The sequence below is a fragment of the Schistocerca gregaria genome, chromosome 1 (assembly GCF_023897955.1).
Source record: "Schistocerca gregaria isolate iqSchGreg1 chromosome 1, iqSchGreg1.2, whole genome shotgun sequence".
Classification (NCBI taxonomy): Eukaryota; Metazoa; Arthropoda; class Insecta; order Orthoptera; family Acrididae; genus Schistocerca; species Schistocerca gregaria.
Genome location: NC_064920.1, coordinates 595,640,448 through 595,666,413, shown reverse-complemented (window position 1 = coordinate 595,666,413; position 25,966 = coordinate 595,640,448).

Sequence of the window (25,966 nt, the reverse complement as noted above, 5' to 3'; positions counted from 1 at the left end):
GTGAGAAGCGCCGGGCATGGCGAATAACCAGGCATTTGGTCCTGCGGATGGAGAACACAGTTGAAATCGCCTCCAATGATAAGGCGATCATAGCGCCACGTCATGTCCGAAGAAAGTGGACCGCTGCCGACAGTTCGAGGAGCCAGACGGAGCGTAGATATTGATAACGCGCTTGTCGAAGATGGTAACAGCCGTGCCTCTTCCACAGGGAAGGATTATCGTGTCCTTGAGTGGGATTCCTTCGCTTATGTAGAAAGCCACTCCACGCCCTGATTGATCACATGTGGACGTGTATGAGTCGTAGTCGTAGACTGGTGGTAGTGTGGCAACGCGTACTTCTTGAAGAAAGGCGACGTCGACGTCAGAGGCCCGAAGCATGTCACATTGGAGTTGCAGCTTGGGTGCAGTGCCGATCATGTTGATGTTCAGCGTGGCAAACCGGTACGTTTGTTTCAGCGGTGGTGGACGCGCATCTACCATTACCAAGGGAAGGAAGAGGAGGGCACCGACAGGAAGTGCCGTCCATCAGCTGCAGTGCCTTGCTTTTGATGTTAACAGGCAGTCTTGTCCGGCGGAGGCAACTCATCCGGAGGAGGGGGCGTATCTTCCTCAATCTCGTCGGCCCATGCTCCTGTGCCGTGGGTCAATGTCCATGGGAATTGCATCGTGGTGAGAGAGATCTGGAGTTGTCGGCGGGGAGACAGGCGTCTCAAACGGCGCACCGATCGTTACATTGTGCGTGGCGACCTCCATAGTGGTCCCGTCCTGCGAAACGTCTTGTTCATCGTGAAAGTTGTCCGCCGACCTCTGCGTGGAAATGTTGGCTGGTTGGGTGTCGTCTTCGTCGTCGCGGGTGGCGAGGCTTTGAGAGCCCGTGGGTGAACGGCGACGGCGTTTGCGCCTACGTGGCGAGCGTTGTTTGCGCACGTGTTCCTCAGTGTCGGACGACGGCAAGGAAAAGCGTCGACCTGGTTCGAATGCGTCGGTGGGTACAATGAAATTGTCAAACAGGTGTTGTGAAGAAGTACTGTTCTCCTCAGCGTCCGGTGTGGGAGCCTATTCGGCGGCAAGGTTGTCAGGTGGGACGTCCGCACCGTCCATAGGTGACTGGGGCGGTGGGACGTGCCGATCGGAAGGACCGAGCGACGGAGTGGACGAAACTGTAGACGTGGCAAAAGCCGCTGCGTAAGTGACCGGTAGGGCGGTCATAGTGTGTGTGACGGACGCTTCCGACAACGGGAGCTGCGCGACACGTCGTTGAATGCATTCAGACCGTAGGTGACCTTCTTTCCCGCAACCGGAACAGGTTCGAGGTTGGCCGTCGTACATTATAATGGCACGGCAGCCTCCGATACGTAGATAGGAAGGCACGTGTTTCTGCAACTCGATGCGGACCTGTCTAACACCGTTTAAAACGGGATAGGTCTGAAATTGTACCCATCGTTCGGCAACATGTTCCAGAACGTTGCCATAGGGACGGAGCGCCTCGATGACGACGTCTGCAGGTAGTTCGAACGGCAGTTCGAAGATCCTTATCGTCCGTATGCCGAGACCTGCGTGATCGACGGTAACGGGTCCGACGTTGCCGTCGGAATGACAGAAGCGCAGTCCACGTTTTGCCTCTTGAAGCACCTTGTCGCACGCCCCATCGTTGATCATTTTGACGTAGACGGTACTGATAACTATCTACAAGTGGATACCAATTAGATCCGTTGGTGGTATTTTAACTTCATCGCGAATAAATCGTTCTACTTCCTGGGCCTTGGGTCGGGCGAAGTCGGAACAAAAGTTGAAACGTAATGTCTTCTTCCGATAGTTGTGCGCCAAGGTGGTCTAGAAGGGAAAACGGCACTTACAGCGGCCGAAGTATAAACGAACACACCGTGCGCGCCTCGCCCGCAGCACTGCCGGCGGCAGACTGTGCCCCATCTGAGCTACCGGAGCACGACTCACGCCCGGTACTCACAGCTTTACTTCTGCCAGTATCTCGTCTCCAAGTATAGATGTGCTGTACCGAATTCAAAAACATATAGATCGAGCCGGAAAACCACATGAACCTCAGCAAAACAAATCGCCATCTACTGGGACGTACTGTGGAGAAAGTGGCATGCTGTTGATCAAAACATCTGTGTAACGAAACTGGTTATGGTACTAAAATAAAATATTTTGTGGTGAGCGTACTGTAAGTCATTCAGTACACACACCATCAGATTATTTGACTTGTCGCTCTAACGAAGTAGGCGAGTGTCAGCAATATGTCTCGTGCTCTTATCATGGCGTGTTTATCTTTTGCCGTTAGGTCAGACGATCGAAATGCCACTTACATGCTTATAGTAGCAGATTGACGGTGACCAACGTTAAACAGAACTTGATTAATTTTCACACACATTTGTTAAAATAATAACAAGCATAAAAATTACTAACTTGGTTCTGGATGCTATTTACAATTGACAATCTGAAGTTCCTTTGGTATTGGTACGTTAATCTTATTCTCAAATATATCTCTGATACTTGACTAACGTGTCTATTCATTTATTTTCATGGCTCTGTACAGGAATATGGTTATCTTATTAGGCTCAGACTGAAACTTGACTATAGACTGGTACAGACAAATGTAGAACTCGTACATACTGTTGCAGACAAATGCAGACTGACTAATCGGAGGTCTCTAAACTCGTAATAATACCTCAGGCGTTCATGTATCACTGCGTGAGTGTTCTACATTAGCAGCAATCTCATTGGCTGCGTTACATACGCGGATCGGCGGAAGCAGAATTTGGTCTGTCTCTATGGCAGCGCCATCTCGTAGTGTGGAGACGGACGAGTGGTGCGCCTGCATTGTTGTGCTTCGAAGGGCGCGCTCTAGTGGGAAAGTTATGTACGCGCTGACTACGCGGAACTATGTACACAACAGATTTAAAAAGTATTTGTGGCTCGTTGCATCATTCATCAACTATCACGGCCACGGAATTCACAAGATGAAACGTGGATAAAACAACAACAGATGATATAGCTAAAAAGAAAAAGAAAAAGAAAAGCCTAGCGTTCCGAATTTCGAATAAAATTTTAATTTGACTAACAATTACTCCTTTTAATGATGTAACTTCTCACGTAGCTGAATAAAATTTGAAACTGATTCAGACATTATAAACAGCAATGAACATTCCACAGTAAGGTAGAGGAAACAAGAAGACGTCAGAAACAATGGTGAGACTCCAGTCTTTGAGAGAGCCAGTTGTACACTACAGTATTACAGCTCCAGAAGCCTATGTTTGCACAGGGCGGACTTCTGCAGTTCTGTCTGGAGAATATCGAACGAGAGGCGGCCGATGTCATGCAATAAGCAGGAGGTTTCATCGCCAGCAGACGGCCGGCCGCAGCCGTTGTGGTTTATTTAATTCGAGTAGCCCGGCGCGTCCCAGGGGTCCCTCCTCGGGCCAGCCTTCTTGCCAGTGCGCGGCTGACCGTTCCGTTGGGCCAGCGAGTCGGCGCTCAGCTGATCCAACTGGCATCCGCTGGCCGCTTGCAGCACACGCGACAGTTTTCATCTGGCGTTTTCCCCAGCCTCCGGAAATGCCGCCCTCACTTCCGTTTTCCGCTGTTTTGAGGTCGGAGGCGTCAGCGGTTTCGCATTCATACTGCACACGTCAACTGTATGACGGGATAAATGCTAGTGGCTAAAATTTTGTGTTTTCCGCTGCCATCAATAACGAATTTTTACAGACACCGCTCTCGGTAATTCGTGTTCTTTGGTGTTTAACTTTGTGCAACTGTTAGAGATCACTGAGCTGCAATGGACACGGGTTTGATTGCAATCAACCTAAAAAGTTTTACGCATTAGGTAGAAAGAAGCGAGTCATTTTGTATTTCATGTAGCCACTTCAAACACCTATTCAATGGAAAAACAGCGAAAATTTAATTGGTAACGTTTATTGACTGGTGTGGTGGCCTTCATGCTACAGTCTGTAATCTATGTATCTTTACCAGGTGGCTGCATAAGACTCAGAATCGCTATAGCTCGTACGACGTTTTATTTATGTATATATGGAAATGCCGTGTGGCTAGGGCCTCCAGTCGGGTAGAACATTCGCCTGGTCCAAGTCTTTCGAGTTGACGCCACTTCTGCGACTTGGGTGTCGATTAGGATGAAATGATGATAAGGACAACACAACAGCCAGTCCCTGAGTGGAGAACATCTTCGACCGAGTCGGGAATCGAACCTGACATTCTGTCGCGCTAAACCACTCAGCTACCAGGGACGAACTATGTATATATGGCGATACTGTTTAAGGTTTATACATCAAAATTTCATTACAGGTGTGATACATACACTACAACACACACACAGTTATGGACATTTTTATACAGTGTCATTCAAACTGATTAAATAAACAGATGAGAACGAGATTCGCGTTAAAATTATGATGATGATTATTACCTAAGCGTTTACGATGTAAACGTGCTGCCAGTTCTAAATTTGGTCACATTAGTTACACTGCTAACAAGGAAGTGTGAGGTCGCAGAAAGGGCGAGGGGTGTTGGTTTGGGGGTGGGGGGTTTGGGGGGGATTTAGGGAAAGATGGGGAAGGAAGTCGGCTGTGCCCTGTCAAAGGACCCATCCCGGCATTTGCCTGTAGTGAAAACCTAAATCAGGACTGCTGGACGCGGGTTTTGAACCGTCAGCCGCCCGAATGCGAGTCCACCGTGCTAAGCACTGCACTCGGTGTCGCAAAAGCTTAGTGATGCTTACGGCATTCGACGCCCAACGTATTGTCTACTACGCAACCGTAATGTTTGCTGGTGATGGCAACAGGGCAGGAAAATGGTGAGTACGGCACGAGGCTAAGGAGCTTAGTCGATGAGCAACTCACAACAGTGCTACAGTGCTGATACAAAGCAGAGCAATGGTAACGATAAACAAAGCAAACATTGCATTATATCTACAACAGCACTTGCCGAAGTTGACACCTCGTCAGAAAGGAACCCAAGGAATTTCACAGAGTGAGAAAGAAGTGACAGATGAAATATTAATGTTTGTGCAAGATGAGTCAGTGGAATTTGTGATGTACACGCTCGACTGTGTTGACAATGTACATGCGGAGTACAATGATGAAGATAGATTATTAAGCAGTGAAAGTGTTACTGAAGCAGGTGTCGTGTCGAGCCATGTATTTCATGCTTGGCAGTCAATGAGATGCAAATCTCGCCTCCTGTGGAACATAACAAAGGGAAATCTTTGTCCAAGGAGCGAGTACTAAACATAATTACGTACATGGAAAATCATCTACAGAACAGTAATTATATGTATAAATAGATTTTGAGTAAGTCCGCAGCAATATGATCGTGAAATGCATAAGAAAAACTACGGATATTCAGAGGGGGACAAGGTGCACTTGTTACAAAATTTGTCCTTTGTGCGTTTCAGGGATGCTAGATGTAATTTACAGCATGTGCATGATAGTGACGTACTATGTTATGCAAGCCTGCCCGGCTAGCCGCGCGGTCTAACGCCCTGCTTCCCCCCGAATGCCGGTCCCCAGCACGAATCTGCCCAGCGGATTAGTGTTGAGGTCCAGTGTGCTGGCCAGCCTGTCGATGGTTTTAGGCGGTTTTCCATGTACGGCACATCGCGAATGCCGGCTGGTTCCCGTTATTCCACCTCAGCTACACTGTGTAGGCGATTGCTGCTCAAACATCATTTCCTTGAACGCGTGCACCATAATTATTCTACCATGCAAACATTTGGGGTTACACTCGTCCTGGGGGGGGGGGGGGGTAGAGGGGGGGGGTCCAATGGGATCCGAACCCCACAATAACCCTGGGTTCGGTGTGTGGCGGCGGTGGGGTGGGTGGACTGCTGTGACCTGTTGTGGGGGTGTGAACCACTGAGGGCTACGGCGGGGCGAAGTTCGTTTCTAGGTCTCCAGTTTAATACCATATAATGTTATGCACATCAAATTGCACGTAACAGATTGCATTGATTTCAAGGGAAGAGTGGATGGTTGCATAACTTCTGGCAGTGCTACAGAGCTGGTAAAGGTATGATAAAAAAACTTCAAAGAAAGTGACAACTTGACGACTTGCAGCAAACTGCGGAGTCGGCCCGAGAATTTGTAGATGAGATAACCAGACTTATCCCATCGTTCAGTAAGGAATTTGTTCTCAGTTCAGACCAATAGGGATTTGAAGAGGAAATGGATATGAAAGGAATTATAGAAATTAATGGTACCAAGCGAGTTGTATCAAGATAAACTAATATGAATGGTGCACTGTGTGCACTTATGCCGACTGTTAATTTGTGCGGTGCATTGGCTGGAAAGACATTTATTGTGGTGCGAGGATTTGGAGGTCCTCTGCCTCTGCGATTCTTTCTCATGTGCGTGATCTTACAAGAGCGGTTGGGAATATTTGCATCACGGCAAACGATAGTGGGAAAATGGGCATAAAGGAACTAAAACTGGCATGAACAGTGCTTTTGGCCAATAGCTGGTCAAAATAACTTGCTTTTGCTTGATTCACGTTCTGCGTACAAAAACCATGCTCGTTCAGACCAAAACATCCGTCCTGAAAGTGTGTGACACTGCAGTTCATTGCCTCTGGATGTTTGTATTTTTCTGTGCCTATAAAATATAACACTATCTGCAGGTACGTCTCAAACGATAGCCAGTATTACGATAAGCTCCACTACCGACTGTTTCGAATTCGGTTGCATAGCACCACATTCCATCAGTTCCCGTCACTCCATTACACCAATATGATTTTACATGCATTTTTTAAGAGTGGATACTCAGCTAAACGTCCTACACGGTATGAAACTGTCAAGGAGTTCGCCTTCGATCTCGATGGTGTGAACCTTCTAGGTGAATGTGGTGCGACGGTGCAAGTTAATAGTTGATTCTGAACATTCTCGAATGTCGACGATACTTACTTTGTGAAGTGTAATACATACATCCTACAGAAGGTTGATCTCTGCATCTCCCAGACACTCGTGTTTTGTCATCCTCCTGGCGAACGTGGTGATTCAGTGGGAGCTAATATTTTTTTCTGTCATAATTATTTCTTTGAAATGAGCCTTAATAAAGACTGAACTTATGACCTTGCACTCAAGGTCTTCCTTGTACGTCAAGCTGAGTTTATCATTCGGAATTGCAGCTGACTGCTGTATTCCTATTCTTCTTTATATATACGTGTTCCAAGGATAATTTATGATAGGCACTATCTTCTGAGAATTGCAACATGCGTAGCCTGGTAAGTCTTTTCTCCTTACACGATGCCTTCAGTCCGTCGCCCCCAGCCCAGCCTTGGTCTGGAGCCGATGTAGGTGTAGCGGCATTGTCCTGTTCGTGATCTGTTTTGACTAGGAGTGCTCTGTCTGCTCTGTGTGGCTGTGGGTCTGCCCGGCAAGATTTACTGAAGGATGGGCTCGCCGCCTCTTGCTTTCAACTTGCAACATGCCTTTTCTACGAGCTAAGAACCATAGAAATACCTCGTGCTTTTAGCATACCAGGTTCTATCAACACCTGCTCAGGCCGTTAACTTTCTAGAGCCTAGCTCAAGTTGCATAACGTTGTAACAAAATCTTAAAAAAAAAAATAGGTGAGAGAGTAACTTGTCCTCTCTCAAGTGCTAAAAGGAATCCGTTAAACTTTGGTTACATGATAAAATGGTCAAATATAAAGGCTGTAAATTCAACTAAATACCTAGGAATTACAAACAACTTAAATTAGAAGGAATACACAGAAAATGTTGTGGGGAAGGCTAACCGAAGATTGCGTTTTATTGGCAGGTCATTTAAAAAATGTAACAGTTCTACAAAGGAGACTGCCTACACTGTACTTGTCCGTCCTCTTATAGAATACTGCTGTGCAGTGTGGGACCCTTACCAGATAAGACTGACAGAGTACATCGAAAAAGTTCAAAGAGGGGCAGCACGTTTTGTATTATCGCGAAATATGGGAGAGGGTGTCACTGAAAAGCTACGGGATTTGGGCTGGATATCATTAAAAGAAAGGCGTTTTTCGTTGCTACGGAATCTTCCCACGAAACTCCAATCAGCAACTTTCTCCTCCGAATGTGAAAATATTTAGTTGACAACGACTTACATAGGGAGAAACGATCACCACGATAAAATAAGGGAAATCTGAACTCATACGGAAAGATACAGGTGTTCGTTCTTTCCGCGCGCTATACAAGATTGAAATAATAGTGAATTGAGAAGGTGGTTCGATGAACCCTTTGCCAGGCACTTAAATGTGATTTGCAGAGTATCGATGTAGATGCAGATATGCACCCTCGATATGTGTCCACTTCAAAGCTAGTTGTGTATCTTTTCCAGGTAAATATGTTCTATATTTATGAATTTGGCCAGCTATGGACCGCATACAACTTACGACGTATGGTGTTTCTTTTTCTTTCGTTCTTCCCAGTACTTCTTAATTTTCTCGCCAACTGATTGTCTCTGCTCATCTGTCCACACTCTCTTAGGTCGACGTTTTGGCTCATCTTCTTCATAGTTTGCGTTTTCTATAAGTAGCCTAAAGTAATTCCTATCACGTATTATTTCTTCTGTAACACCTATTTTGTTGGCGTCTTTCTTTACGGCTTCTATCCATCCTACAGTTTTTTTCAACTTTCTAACGTAATTAAAAATTTTCTTTGTAATCCGTGTTTCTTCCATCCTTTTTAAATGTCCATAAAATTTTAGCCCTCTCTTCCTCATTGTATCTTGTGTATTTTTGTATTGGTCTTCATTTCTCCTTTTAATCCACCTATTTTCCTTGTTTTTCTCAGGACCTAGAATTTTTCTTAGTATTTTTCTTTCTTTTTTCTAGTTCTCTTAATTCATCTTTCTTATTCAGTGTTAGGTACTCTGATCCATACGTTGCTTGTGTCCTAATAACTGAATTATAATGTTTAATCTTCGCTTGTATGGATATTGATTTCTTATTGTAGCAGTTTTGTGTTAATTTATATGCATATTCTAACTTTTTTATTCTTTCCTTATTTGTTGTGTAATCCAGTCCATTGGTTTGGGCTCACTACCCCAGGTATTTGAATCTATCAACTCTTTTAATTGTCCATACTTCGTTTTCATAAACTTTTCTGTATTATATTTGTGTTCTTTATACTCGTTTTTTTTCATAGGATATTTTTAGCCCAGTCTTTTCAGCAATCTCGTGTAACAGATCAAGCATAAATGTTGCGCCTGTTCGGTTTTCAGTTATCAATGCCATATCATCCGCAAAGGCTAAACATTTCACTTAAACTTTGTTCTTTCCTTGGCCCATGCTTATACCCTTTGTATCTCTGTTTTTTAATGTGCTTTCCCATGTTTTTACAATTTTATCTAAAACCAAGTTAAAGAGAATTGGGAACAGTCCGTCTCCTTGTCGAACTCCTGTTGAGATTTTGAATGGTTTAGAAATTTCGCCTTGAAACTTAATTCTTGATGTTGTATATGTGAGCGTTTGTTCAACAAGTCTTCTTGTGTTATCATCTATCCCTGATTCATAAAGCATCTGGAATACACACACACACACACACAAACACACACACACACACACACACACACACACACACACACACACTCATAAAATACAAAATATCTTGTTGTATTTGTGTTTTCTTTTTACATATTGCGAATTTTTTTTGTTTTCAGCTTGCAACCTTTCTTGATTTAATTACGTTATATTTGAAATTGTTCGTACTTTACTGTTGTGACATATTGTAAATCTGTACAATAATGAAGAAGCGCTGAATTTTTCGTGTCAAAAAAATGCTGTATCTGACGGGATTTAAGAAAAATGAATTTCGACGAGTTTGGGTGTACAGTTGTAACGTGCATTAAAAACTACAGAATTTTAATTTTAATTTTTTAAATTATCTGTATGGTTTCAATAGTATTCACTCAGAAATATTGAGCCCAATCTCTTTCAAGAGTACGCTTGACCGTTTGAAATGCTGTATGGGCACAAATGAAAAAATGTGTCCCTTATTTTGCTATACAGTACAACATACTCAAAGCCGATCAAAATCGAAATGCATCCCTTGGAAGGTTCACTTGTCAGTCCATCTCCACGTCTGCCACAGTTAGCAGTCAGTCACCGTAATGTGTGTGCCGGGAATTTTCGTCCTTACTGCTGCAAGAGATAAGTGAGAAAATGTAGCGAATATGTGAGCTAGAGGACCCATAAATACTTTAACAAACCCTCAGATCACAAAAAGATCGTTTTGACAATAAGGACTTTTCACGTTCAGGAAGACATTAGGAGCTGATGAAGATCGTTTAAAAGCATTAATCCACGATGCTTAGCGTCAGCGTACTCGAGAAATGGAAAATGTGATGAACTGTGATCATTCCATGATCATGCGACATTTTCATGCAATGAGGAAGGTAAAAAAAATGAGGTTTGTAGGTACCGCATGCACCGAGCCAAAATCACAAAATCAGCGGGTGGCTATATATGCATCTCTACTTCTTTGTAGTGAATTGGCTCGCGAACGACTCCGATCATTCCTATCCTCGACCGTTACTGGTGACGAGAAATGATGTCTATGTGCTCACATAAGGAAAATAAAGAAACAAGGTGGCAGATCCCCATAGCAAGACCTGCGCACATCCACGAAAGACAATGTCATGCAACTGATGGAGCAGCGACTGTGTGGTGTACTACGAACTGCTTCTCCGAGACGTAACCATTGCTGCTGACATTTGTTGTGAACGCCTGAGACGACTTGCATACACAGCTCAAGAACAACGACTAGGAAGACTGCGTGAAGTGATGCTGTTCCACGATAACGCCCGCTCACATGCTGCTAGACTGGCAGAAATGTTGGGTTGGAACGTTATTCCGCACACATCTCATTCACCTGACCTTGAGCCCTCAGAATTTCACCTCTTCCTCTCTCTGTCGAACAACGTTCAAGGAAATTCCTTTAGGGATGAAAACGCGCTCTGAAGATGGCTCGACAAGTTCCTTCCCTCAAAACCACGTGATTTCTACAGTCGCGGGATCAAAAAGATACTCAGTTTTGATAAACTATTGTAAATAGTGAAGGAGGATATCTTATTGATGGCTGAAGTCTCTGTAGTTTGTATCATTCTGTTTATTAAGTTTATGGAAGAGCGCTATGGACTTGCGCAACAACCCAATAAGAAGAATAACACTGAAGACATTTAAAAAAATGTAACGAATACAGTGTTTCTTAAGTTTACGTTCAGTCACGTTCACTACATACGCCTTATCAGGGTTGAATGTTGCTATAGAGTTATTGATTACAATGTAATGACAATTATTTCAGAGTAAAATCGTGAAATATTGTGAATCTCGTGCTACATTTCGGCAGCAGTCCTGTCGCCATCTTCAGGTGACTGAAAGTGGCACTTGTCTTTCGAAATATCTTAACAAATTTCTCTGGACTAAGAAAGGGACCTATTCGTAGCCTTCCAGAATCCACTACTTAAGAGATCCTTTATGAACGCCCGTATTGCGGAACGCTTTGCTGCTAGATGAAAGAGCGGTGCGCCATTGTTCAGGGGCGATTGCCGCTGGTCCGATATCGGGCTCCACAAGCGGCGGCTGCGTAGCTGCGGCCATCCAGATCTTATGTGGATCTGGAGCCATTGCTTAGGCGGACGGCAAACAAATTATCGACAGCCCGAATATCCACAGGCATACCTAAGGCTCGAGTGATGAATTAACCTACTTTAGAGAGTACTTCGCACGGTCGTAGTACGTTTTTTATGCCGCAAGCCGTCCAAGGTGGCCGAGCTGCTCCAGGCGCTTCAGTCCTCAACCGCGCGACTGTTACGGTCGCAGGTTCGAATCCTGCCTCGGGCATGGATGTGTGTGATGTCCTTAGGTTAGTTAGGTTTAAGTAGTTCTAAGTTCTAGGGCACTGATGACCTCAGAAGTTAAGTCCCATAGTGCTCAGAGCCATTTGAACCATTTTATGCCGCAACAACGACGTTATTGAGGTGAAAGACGCTTGCCAGGATCTAGTGTTGCTGTTGTAATTCCGCGGCCGAATGATGTATGACTGGTAGTGATCATAATGAAAACCCGAGAACTGTTAACATCATTTCATGACACTTGTTATTTGTATTGATGCACCAAGTACAATTCTGTAACATATCAAGAAATGTTTGGCGTCCATATCAGTGTTGGTGACTCTGATGATTAAAGTTACAGATGGGTGCAACGTGCCGTTGTTAATTGGCAGCCATTTGAAATGGTTACTTTGGCATGTGGCCGGAATGATGAAGACAAAACAATGGTTATATCTTGTAATTAAACATTATCACGTGAAGGTTCCGATTGTTGCAGGCGTTAAATGAGAAGTGGATTATGTTCGTACGATCTCTGTACTAGTATATACTAACTATTGCCCACAGCTGCACTCGAATATCAGTAGTTTTGTTATGATGAGTGGTGGTGGTGACAAAGTAAGCTATTGAACGTCAGTAACGTCTGACTGTTCGGGTAAACATAGCTCCTGATATGCGACCCCCACCCCCGCAACCCCCAACTGACCCAACTCCCATGCGGTGCGTGCGGAGGCGCTAGCGCATCTATATATCGAGCTACAGAAGTAGCTGAACATTTTAAAACAAATCATGGTTTATGTTCACTTCACCCTGTGAGAGGTCTTTTTATTATTTTCTAAAATAGCCTATATGATCCACAGTGTTCAAGCTACCTCTGCATCAAATCACATCGAAATCGGTTTAGTGCTTTATTCGTAGAATCGTAACAAACGGTTACTTTCGCTTTTAATAGTATTGTTATGCAAGAATGCACTAAATACATTGAGAGTTGTACAAACATTGTACTCATTACGTTGAATCGTATTACGCAGATGAACCAACAAAAGCGTTGTCACAAATGTAACAAAGTTCGAATGTCAAAAAGTAAATAGCTTTTTAAGCGAGAGAATATTTTCCCCTAATACACATTATATTCTTCAAGTTAATAAATATCTTGTACTATACACTTCCTAAGAAGCCTGTGTTTCTTTATCGAGTTTCAAGATATCTATATACCAAATTTCATCGAAATCGGTTAAGTGGTTTAGTCGCGAAAAATGTAGCAGGCAGAGTTACTTTCACATTTATAATATTAGTATTGATATATATAATTTATTGACTCTGGGTGCATCAGTAGAGCCAGTTCAGACTTACAGGACGTCCTCCCCAAAAATTAAAAACTAAGTTAAAACAGGATCTAATGGACACTAACGATAACCATTAATCAAGTAGTCATACCACGACGTATTTGAATTTTAGGTTAACAATCTACCTTTTAAATTCACTGGTATGAAAACAGAATTACAGAGGTTGAATCATATTTTTCTAGGATCTTCACACAGGAAACAACCTAAAACGTTTATGATGTGATGATGAGAGAGAATTTACATTGCAGGTATCTGTAACGAGCGAGTACATTACGCTGTATGTGTAAAATATCTATATCGCTGTTGCTAACTTTTGTCCAAGCAGAATCGCGGAAGATGAATTTGTACGCAGCATTCGTCAATTTTTAGGAGATATTGCATGACATTTTTCGCGGATGATGAAATGTAGATCCGAGCTGTAATCAAAAAGATGGACAAACGCTTGTAGCGCACCGGAGATGAGAACATCATTTTGTCAAGTAAAAATGTGGCTGCTTGGTTTTGGATTACTCACGAAATAATTCGTATATAATATTCAGAGAAAAGAAGAACCATTATATTACCTACTGTACTTAATTGCAAAATCGCTTGCACTAGGATCCGAATCCGACTGAATTATTTGTTAAAACTTGAAATATTGCATCTTGGAAGTGGTAATAGTTGCAAGAGACTACGCTGAGCAACACATTTAAAGGACCACTTTTTGGAAACCCTGTAACTGTATCCCATTGCAGCGCATGTCTGAATTTGTCTCGAAGATCCCTACAAACTTACTCTGGAATGGAAAACTGAAGCTAAAAACGAATTAAGTATTCACATTATTCCTACTAACGGTGCGACTATATGTGATGAGAACCGCTTCCTTGGGAAACTGGCAACTTGTTTACCGGTATTGAAATAACGCCCGGTAATATGTTATTTGTCTCCTGTATTACAGGGACGGTTAATGCTGTTTAGGGATGACGCAGGAATTGACGTCCGGCGATGATGGGTTGGGATTGGGTTGTTTGGGGGAGGACCCAGTCAGCGAGGTCATCGGTCTCATCGGATTAGGGAAGGTTGGGGAAGGAAGACAGGCGTGCCTGGCGATGGTCCATATGTGCTCGACTGGAGACAGATGTGGTGACCATGCAAGTCAAGAGACCATGTCTTACTCTGTTGAACATGATGGATTACAAAAGCGGTATGTGGGTGAGCGTTATCCTATTCAAAACACTCCCTGGAATGCTGTTCATGTCAGCATAACAGATCGAATCACCAGGCAGACGACCAAATCTGCTTTGAGTATATGTTGGATAAACACGATAGCACTCCTGCTGTCATTGGAAACCGCACTTTGCACCATGACTACAGGTGTAGGTCCAGTGCGCCTAGCATGCAGACAGGTTGGTTGCTGGCCTTCAACTGGCCTCCTTCTAACCAACCCACCGCCATCACTGTCACCGAGGCAAAACAAAACACAACAGACCTGCGTCCTGCCTTCCAATGGGCTCCCGTTTGACACTGCTGAAGTCGCAAATGGCGGTGGTTAGGAGTCAATGGAAGGCATGTTAGAGGGCGTCTGGCTCGGAGCTGTCCTTGAAGTAATTGATTTGTAACAGATCGTTTTGTCATTGTGGTGCCAACTGCTCCTCAGATTTCTACTGCAGGTGCAGTACGATGGGCCAGATCCTTACCCCGAACACGAAGGTTTTCCATCACGGTAGTGTCACGTGACCATCCAGAACCCGTTCTTCTTGCGACCACACATTCTCGTGACCACCATTGCCAAAAATAACCCACATGACTAAATTCTTGCCAAGCTTTCCGCAGCATCACAGAAGGAACATCTAGCTTCTCGTAGTCATATTACACGACCTCGTTCAAACTCACGGAATTAATCATAATGGCATCTTTGTCGCCTTAAAGTCGTTATTGACTAACATAAACTCACTACGTCCAATCTCAATTACGCTCACGACCGCTACAGCGTGTGTGAAATCTGGTTTCGCACGATAGAGCAGATCAGTTAATGGCTGCGCAGGGGGGCCGTAAACAGTTACTGTCAATTGCACAAAACGCACAAACCTTTATTTTCCTAAGAATCACTTAATTACACATTGCCTTAAAATGACCAAAATTAAACAATATGGCTGAAGGCCTAGGTAAGAAAGCCAGAGACATTTCCTGAGCTGAAGGCCCAAAACCACACCCAAAACAAGAATGGCTGAAGGCCTGAACACAAGTTATAAAATACTGCTTTAAAGAATACTCGCGGCTGAAGGCTTTACTTAAAAAAAAATATTTTACATAAATACCGGCTGAAGGCCATGTTCTGGACATTGAACAACTCAGGGTTTAAGGTCTGGATAACAAGAATTTCAGATATAATAAACTTTCAAAATTTAGTTTTTAAACAATTCAATCTTCAAATTTTATTTTAAGAATGCTGAAGGCTTTATGTTATAAATATTTAACGTAAAGGCTCGGCTGGAGGCCACACACTGGACATTGAACAACTCAGGGCTTAAGGTCTCAATAATTAGAATTTCAGTTAGAACAAACTTTGAAAATTTAGTTTTTAAACAAATCTCTCTTCAGATTTAAGTTGGCTGAAGGCCCTATTTGAAAATCAAAACAAACTTGACTAATAGACAGCTGAAGGCCTCGCACAGTACATCAGACTAAAACGAAAATCACAATCCAAAACCAACAGAACAGTGGTGCTCAGAAGTGTCCCAAGGGTCAGCCTGAGGAGGTAACTCTAACGTAAGGTGAGGTGAGACAGGCAGACAAGAGTAAGGTCAAATAATCGGATGGCAACCCGACCCAGGGACGACTGAAGGACCGCCCAACAACCTAATCAATTCCCTTCCGCCGGACCAACGGCATGACGATGGAAAGTACCAGCCCAGCACGAAGATACTAGCAGAACCACGTCTTTAAAACTGGCGTCTAAAAACAGCCAAGGCACAATAACCACTCTAAGAAAAGAATATGAACAAACAACTAAAATGCTGTCGAACTACCTGTCGTGCCAGACAGCATCATCACGGCGAGGAAAAACACACTGACGGAAAACTGCGCTGACGACGAGGGCACGTAATGGGAGAGTTAACGGCCACAAGGCAGAAAATACCGCTGGTGCACTTCACTGATAAGTTCAAAAAATTGTTCAAATGGCTCTGAGCACTATGGGACGCAACTGCTGTGGTTATTAGTTCCCTAGAACCTAGAACTACTTAAACGTAACTAACCTAAGGACATCACACACATCCATGCCCGAGGCAGGATTCGAACCTGCGACCGTAGCAGTCGCACGGTTCCGGACTGCGCGCCTAGAACCACTGATAAGTAACAACCAATTTAGTTGCTAAGGACCATACAGGAAGACAGCTGCAAAATTTCGCCCACTCCAACACACGATACGTAGCTGCTAGCGGAACAGCCCAGGAAGCAACAACCGGCAATGAACGAAGAGATGTCACAGCAGTTGAGGTTTCATAACAGGTTAACTGCTCACTCAACTTCAGTATCCAGGTTCAGTGAACAACGAACTTTATAGCTCTCGCAGCTAGCGCCTCACAATCCGACCGCCCATGAACGCCGGCGGCGGTCCCGGCCTGGTCTTGCGCCGCGGAGACTTCCTTGCTGCTCTGTCCCAACCGACTGACTACACGTAGCACGCAGACAGCATTAAAATAACTGCTCAGTCAAAGCCATACAAGCCACACACTGTTCCATTAAACACTTCCACAAACAACTCGAACAATACTAAAACCAGTCACTGTGGAACAAATAGTATGACTCACAAGTCGACACACACAGAGAACCTGGAAGTGATCAGCGACCAAATACACGTCGTCCGATGAGAGGATCGACCGAACGACGAACCACAATCGTCCCCACTGCAGTCATATGTGCCGGCAACGGTCGGGCGAATCATCGCTGTCTGGACCTCACTGCTGCTCTGTTCCCACTCAATTCCCGACACACGACGACCCGGAAATACTAGCGATCGCTCCAAAGATAATACGACAGTGGTTCTGAGCACTATGGGACTTAACATATATGGTGATCAGTCCCCTAGAACTTAGAACTACTTAAACCTAACTAACCTAAGGACATCACACAACACCCAGCCATCACGAGGCAGAGAAAATCCCTGACCCCGCCGGGAATCGAACCCGGGAACCCGGGCGTGGGAACAAAGAACGCTACCGCACGACCACGAGATGCGGGCAATACGACAGTGCTTTTACCGATAAGCGCTGCTGCTGCTGCTGGTGCCACTCACGGGCAGGCAAGCCAGCAACTCAGTGGCGCCAGTACATCGTATAAGAAACAAGGCGGCAGTGCGGTAAAGACAAGATGACAAGGGATAAACGTGATGAAAACGAGCTGCGCACAGCTCTGTGTGTATGGAACAAACCTGATTTAAATACTCTTAGTGGCGCTACTAGCACCACTGTTATGCATCTGCCGTAAAGTCTGAATAGACATCATCTTTAAGATGCAGAAACACACCTACCAACATTCCCTTATGTCGCACAACTCCTTCTTGGTGTTGCGATTTTTTTTTCCGTTAGTGTATGAGGGGAGAAACTATACTGAAGTGAAAGAGGTCACTAGGTACCTCTTAATATCACGCCATGCCTCCTTTTCCCCACCATGTGCAATTTGACTTGGTATGGACTCAGCAAGTCGTTGGAATTCCCCTGTAGAAATGCTGAGCGATGCTTCTTCTGTAGCCACCCATAATTGCGAAAACGTTGCAGAAATTTGTGCATAGATAGACTTCTCGATTACACCCCATAAATGTTTGATGGGTGGCCAAATCATTGTCTTGAAATGTCCAAAATGTTTTTTAGACCAATCGTGGAGAATTGTGGTCCGGTGGCAAAGCGAATTGTCATTCATAAATGTTTGGTCATAATGTTCGGTTCAGTTAGACCAGAGTACCCTGTCAAATCCATGTAAACACAGCCCACACCATTATGGAGACACCACCAGCTTGCAAAGTGCTTTGTTAACAACTTGAGTGCCACACGGAGTGGCCGTGCGGTTTGAGGAGCCATGTCAAGGTTTGCACGGCCCCTCCCCCCGGCAATTCGAGTCCTCCCTCGGGCATAGGTGTGTGTGTTGTCCTTAGCATAAGTTAGTAGAAAGTAGTTTGTAAGTCTAGGGGCCGATGACCTCAGCAGTTTGATTCCTTCGGAATCCACACACATATTTGAACATTTGACAACTTGAGTCCATGGTGTCGTGGCGTCTGTGCCACACTCGAACCTTACCATCAGCTCTTACCAACTGAAATCGGGGCTCGGCTGACCAGGCTACGGTTTTCTAGTCTTCTAGGGACAAACCGATATGGTCTCTAGCTCAGCAGAGGCGCTGCAGGCGATGTGATGCTGTTAGCAAGGATACTCGCGTCGGTCGTCTGCTGCCATAACGCATTAACGCCAAATGTCGCCGCACTTCTCCAACGGATACGTTCGGCGTACGTCTTACATTAATTTCTGCTCTTGTTTCACGCAATATTGCTTGTCTGTTAGCACTGAAAATACTACAGAAACGCGGCTGTTCTCTGCCATTAAGAGAAGGGCGTCAGCCACTGCAATGTCCGTGGTGAAGGGTAATGCCTCAAATTTGCTATTCTCGCAGCACTCGTGACACTTCGGGTCTCGGAATACTGAACTACTTAACGATTTCCGAAACAGAATGTCCCATGCGTCTTCCCCAACTACCATTCCGCGTTCAAAATTTGTTGGTTCCTGTGGTGGGGCCATAATCACATAGGAAACCTTTTCATATGAGTACAAATGACAGCTCTGCCGAAGCACTGTCCTTTTATACCTTACGTACGCGACACTACCGCCATCTGTGTATGTGAATATTGCTATCCCATGATTTTTGTCACCTCAGTGAAAGTATTCTGTCAGAGCGAGTAAAATTAAAGAGGTCCAGTAGGGGGAACTAAGTAAGGAATAACATCCATTAAGGGTAATGTAAATGAAAGAGGTCTATTGCTAATGATATATGGATATGTGGGGAGAAACTGTGTAAGCTCTTTGTTTCTACTCATGACTCTACACAAGCGTCGGCAGATGCCAGAGAATCAATGACAGGTAGAAAATAAAGGAAACAATGTCCCTCAAATATATGTACTGCTGATGGCCATGGCTAATTTATATTCAAGTGAGACTACCGAAGACGACTTCGACTACAATACATTTATTTTGCAGGGATCTACACACTTGGGAAAAACTGAAAATGGCAAATATCTTCATTCCTAAATAAGAAAAAAAAAGTGTAGAATTAAACTGAGTTGCAAGTAATGTATGGATGGTAATTCGGCAAGGTACTGGGAAACACAGTATAAAAGAGCGCTACTGCGGCCTAATCGAGTTAACCGATTTAACACAAATAATTACGAAGTTAGATATGCACCAGAATTGAAGTGTGCACCGGGAAGGTTAACGAGCAAGTCGCGGGAAGTCAACATCCACTGTAACAGACGTTGTGTCCCAAAGCCTATATCAGTTAAATCCTAACACTGCAGTTAGGATAGTCACCATTCTGTCTGCCGCCTTGGATCTAGAAAGAAGGTCAACTGCTCTCCATCGATCTCCGAACGCAGATCTGAAGAACAGAATTTTCTACCGCTCTCCAAAATAGAATGTTCTTTCCGTTGCTCTACGGAAGCGAAAGTTCTGTCTATCGCTCTCCGAAACATATTGTTTCCATACTCATCGTTTCTCTCGCTCTGGCGTCTCACCAAAAATAATTGTGCCAAACACATAAACAAACCAGGGCTGCAGGACTTTTGCTGATTTGTTTGACATATCGGAAGAGAGATAATTTTCCACATCATTCCTCTCCTCTAATCTTATGGATCTCAGAGAAATCTGCGCCACATATTAGCGGCAAATGAGAACTCTGGATATGGTCTTAACCTAAGACGCATGAATAAATGCTCGTCCCCCCCCCCAACCCCCCCCAACCCCCACCACCCACCCCACCCCTATCATCCTGGATAATATCGACTATTGAGAAGCCGTCAATTGGCTGTATAAGCCCAACACAGCAGTAGGTTTGACAGCAAGTTTTCTTCTGACACGGACGATGGATGTTATCGTCAGATTATCAAGATTTAAGAGAGTTTATCGTGGTGCTACAATCGGCGCACATGGATGTTATCGTCAAAAGATCGAGCTGAATCGACTCGGCTAGAAGCCCGAGAATGCTCCATACAAACGGTGCTGTTGCGAAAGACTCCGTTCTTTCATAACTTTCCCCTAACGATCCCTCTAGTCCCATGGAAGTTATTCCCTAGTGTCTTAACAAATGCCCCTTCGTCCTGTCCCTTCTCCTTGACAGTGTTTCCCAGATATTCCTTCCCAGAACCTCCTCATTCCTTACCTTATCAGTCCACTTAGTTTTCAACATTCATTTGTAGCACCACATCTCAAGTGCTTCGATTCTCTTCTGTTCCGATTTTACCACAGACCATGTTTCACTGACACACAGTGCTGTGCTCAAAACGCACATTCTCAGAAATTTCTTCCTCGAATTAAGGCCTATGTTTGATAGTAATAGAGCTCTCTTGGCCAGGAACGCCCCTTTAACCAATGCTAGTCTACGTTTGATGTTCTCCTTGCTTCGTACGCCGGTGGTAATTTTGCTGCCTAGGTAGTAGAATTCCATTTTCGTGACCATCAATTCTGATAATTTTCTTGCTGTTCTTATTTCTGCTGCTTCATTACTTTCATCTTCCTTCTATTTACTCTCAATCATATTCTGTACTCAGCAGACTACTCATTCCATTCAAGAGATTTGTAATTCTTCTTCACTTTCACTCAAGATACCAATGTCATCAGCGACTCGTAGCACTGATATACTTTCACCTTGAACTTTCATTCTACTCTTCAAGCTTTCTTTTGTTTCTGTCATTGTTTCTTTGATATAGAGTTTTAAAAGTAGGGGGAAAGACTACGTCGCTGTCCTACTTCCTTTTTACTCCGAGCACTTCGTTCTTGGTCTTTCAGTTTTAATGGTTCCCTCTTGGCTCTTTTACATATTGTATATTACCAGTCTTTCCCTACATCTTACCCAAATTTTGCTCAGAAATTCGAACATTTTACACCATACTGTCTTCGTCGAACGATTTTTTCAGGTCGACAAATCGTATGAACCTGTCTTGATTTTTCTTTAGTTTTGCTTCCATTATCGACCGCAACGTCAAAACTGCCTTCCTGGCGTCTTTATCTTTCATAAAGCCAAACTGATCGTCATCTCACACATCCTCAATTTTACTTTCCACTCTTTTGCATATTATTCGTATCAGCAACTTGGATGCATGAACTGTTAAGCTGATTGTGCGATAATTCTCGCACTTGTCAACTCTTGCAGTCTTCCGAATTGTGTGGATGATATTTTTCCGAAAATCGGATGGTATGTAGCCAGAATCATACATTCTGCACATGAACGTGAATAGTTGTTTCGTTGCCTCTTCCCCAATGATTTTAGAAATTCTGATGGAGTGTTATCCAACCCTTCTGCCTTATTTGATCGTAAGTTCTCCAAAGCTGTCTTCAATTCTGATTCTAATACTGGATGCTCTGTTTCTTCTTCTATCGCATTAGACAAATCTTCCCCTCACAGAGGCCTTAAATGTACTCTTTCCATGTATCCGCTCTCTTCTCTGCATTTAATAGAGGAATTCTCGTTGCACTCTTTACGTTACCAACCTTGCATTTAACTCCAACGAAGGTTGTCTCGACCTTCCTGTATGCTCAATCAGTTCTTCCGACACTCTTTTTCGATTTCATCACGTTTTTATGCAGCCATTTTGTCTTAGCCTCCCTGCACTTCCTGTTTATTTCACTCCTCAGCGACTTGTATTTGTGCATCGCTGAATTTCCCGAACATTTTGTACTTAATTCTTTATTCATGAACTGATATACGAAGGTTGCCCGTAAAGTAATGCACCGCTTTTTTTTCTCAGCCGGAAAGAATGTTACGAATGCGAAACGTTACGTATATATTATTTGAAGTGAGCGCTCAAAGTTTCCGTCGCTTCCAACCGATACCTAGCTGCAGGACAGTTTCATACTGGCGTGTGTAGATGATGTACGCTACGAGCAACGTGTCATCATTGAATTTCTCACTGCAGAGAAAGAAACTGTGGGGACTATTCACGAACGCTTGAGCAAAGTCTATGGAGACTCTGCTGTCAACAGATGTACAGTTAGTCGCTAGGCACGGAGAGTGAGGTCATCAGAAGGCGGTTAGGCGAAGCTCCACGATTTGCAGCGGTCGGGGAGACCATCTGCGACTGTCACACCTGACCTAGCGCCCTCGGACTTCCGCTTGTTTGGGCCAATGAAAGATGCCATATGTGGAAGACATTCTGTGGACGATGAGGAGGTGATTCACACAGTGAATAATTAGCTCCACCACCAGGACAAGGATTGGTACCGAGAGGGCATACACGCCCTTGTTTCACGCTGGAGGAAGGCCATATAACGGTATGGAGATTACGTGGAAAAATACGGTGTGTAGAATGAAACACCATTCTTTCGTGTGCGTAATTCTCATTAGGCTCAATAAAGAATTCTTGAAGAAAAAAATGCGGTGCATTGCTTTCTGGGCAACCCTCGTATTTCTTTTAGTACATATCGTTTCTTCGCAGTTACCTTGTTTGTACCTGTGTTTTACTTTACAACTTCTCTGTGTGCTATTTGTAACGACGTCCATTCCTCTTCAACAGTACCGCCCACTGAGCTATTCCTTATTGCTGTATCTATAGCCTTTGAGAACTTCAAGCGTAATTCGCATTCTTTAGTACTTCCATATCTGATTTCTTTGCGCATTGTTTCTTCCCGACTTTTCTCTTAAACTTCAGCCTAATCTTCATCACTACTACATTTTGATCTGAGTCTATATTTTCATTTGGATACGCCTTACAATTCAGTATCTGATTTCGGAAATTCTGTTTAATCATGATGTAATCTAACTGAAATCTTCCCTGTCACCTGGACTCTACCAAGCATATCTCCTCCTCTTGTGATTCTTAAACAGAGTATTCGCTATTACTAGCTGAATTTTTTTACAGAACTCAATTAGTCTCTCTCATTCGTTGGCCAAGCCCATATTTTCCTGTAACCTTTTCTTTTACTCCTTCCCGTACAACTTTATCCCAGTCCCGCATGACTGTCAGATTTTATCCCCCTTTATATACTGTATTGCCCTTCAGTATCCTCATACACTTTCTCTCTCTCTTGATCTTCAGCTTGCGACGTCGCCTTGTATACCTGAACTATGGTTGTCGGTGTTGGTTTCCTGTCGGCTCTGATAAGAATAACCCTATCACTGAAGTGTTCACAGTAACATACTCTGTTCCCTATCTTCCTATTCATAACGAATCCTACTCCCTTTATACGATTTTCTGCTGCTGTTGATATTACTCTGTATTCATCTGACCAGAAATCATTGTCTTCTTTCCACTTCACTTCACTTTACTTCACTGACCCCTGCTATATCTAGATTGAGCCTTTTCATTTCCATTTTCAGGTTTTCTTGTTTCCCTATCACGTTCAAGCTTCTGACATTCCATTCCAGACTTGTAGGACGTTATACTTTCGTTGATTATTCAGTCGTCTTCTCTTGGTCACCTCCCCCTTGGCGGTCTAGTCCCGGAGATCCGAATGGGGGACTATTCCGGAATCTTTTGGCAATGGAGAGATCATCATGAAACTTTTTTCCATTACAGGACGGACGGCCTGTGTCTTTAATGCAGTGGTTTCCATTGCCTTCTGCATCCTCGTGCCGGTGATCATCGCTGATTCTTCCGCCTTTAGGGACAGTTTCCCACCCCAAGGTCTCCTGAACCTCTATCCACCCCCAACCCCCCCTCCCCCACCCCCCGCTCTCTTTGACAAGGCCGTTTGCAGTATGTGGGAGACCTTATGATGGAAGCCTTCGACCTCCTATGCTGATTATTAATCAAAATTTAAGTGGTGGTGGGTTTGGAACCCGGGACTGAGGATGTTTCGATTACTAATCAAAGACGCTACCCACTTATTTTCTTCTTTTTTTCTTTTTTGAAAGAACCTTCCCGGCGCCCAAAGGGAGGGGTGGGAGCAAAGTGGGCAAGGGTCGCAACCCGAGCCCTGGCCACCATGTCACGTTCCCACCCTCCAGGAACCTAGGAAAGCGTAGGGAATGTGAAGCAGAAGGACAATGAACATCGTTTATTCATTTACGGTTCCTTTCGTTCTTTTTTATTTTTATTTATGGATTTTTGTCATTAATATCCCCAAGAATATCAGGAAACCGGCGTCAGATGGGCAAGAGGGCGCAGCACGTCACACTAATTAGGACTATCAACGTATAGTTTTTCCGAAAGAACATTCCGATTATCAGTGAATATATCGGTTCTAAGTGTGGAAGAGGCGGGGGTCAATTCTCCATGACAGGATCACCACAGCTCTGGTGTGGGTTAAGGAAGACATTGCAGATAAAATCGAGAAAAATTTTCTCTGTTTTTTGTTGCGGGCACCTGCACAATGGCGTTCAAGGACCTGCCAAAAGCAAGGATACTTTTCTCGCCATCAGCAAACAAGTAGTGTGCTGCGTGTCTACAAATCCACCTCACAGAGTTCGTCGTCACTTGAGGGAAGTATCCCGCGTCCGGAAACAGGAGCAGTTGCGTATGTATCTGATGAGGAGTCGCACGGGTAATTAGGGACAATATCTGACGCACCAACCAGACGCCTCTCGCTGAACTGCAATCCAGGCGGTGCTCGTCTGTATCCGTAACATCACAGGCGACACAACGGGGTGTCTGCGAGGTGTATCCTGTGAAGTCGTGACCGGCATACTTGCTTCCCATTGACAGTAAGGAACCATGCAGACTGGACGTCAGTGTCAAGATAAGGGGCGCACACTCATCTCCAAAAGGACTCCAGTCGCCATGGGGAAGCTTCCCCTCAACCACACTCGGAGACCTGTGCTGCTGAAGGAAGTCATAGGTCGCTTTCGTGGATGCAGATTGCGTCGGCAGTATCAGAGCACGGACGTAGTTCAGTTAAAGGAAAATGCGGTGGAAGTTAAAGAAGAACGGCGGGATTTCTGGAAGTTGGATAGGTGCTGAGAGAGAGAGAGGCGCAAGGGCCTCCAGTGGTAGGTTGGTAAGGCACGTAGGACTACGGCGCCACAATGTGTGCCCTGTCAGGCACATGATACAGACCTAAACCACCCCTGCACCTTATCTTGAACAGCAAGCCGTAACAAACAAACGAACTCAATGCCGCTAGAATGTGGCGGGCCATGGAGGCGGAATAGAAGTGAGAGATACGTGAATCCAAATATACATTTACGTACTGTGTGCGTTGCAGAAGATCGAGTATTCGTAAACGGTGTTCCAAGAGCCCACTTCGTAGTTGGGAATGTAGACATCGGCAGTTGAGGGCAGTTGTCCGGCGCACATCACTTGCGAAATCAAGTCCTAAGCATCGGAGAGTATCAGCTATACGCAAAGGAGCAGCACTGTCAGATGGAAGTCCCACACCTATAGCCATGTCGTTCGATTTTCGGACGTTAAGGCAGCTACCAGAAGCTTTGTCGTAGGTGGTAACCCATGCCAGTGACTCCGTGATCTCAGCACCGCGACGAGGAACGATGACGAGTTCGTCTGCATATGCGGTGCAGCTGATTACATGGTCACCGAGAGACATCCCAGAGAGGCGTTGACGGATGCCACCAAGCAAAGGTTCCATGACGAATGCATACAACAGTGTAGAGAGCGGGC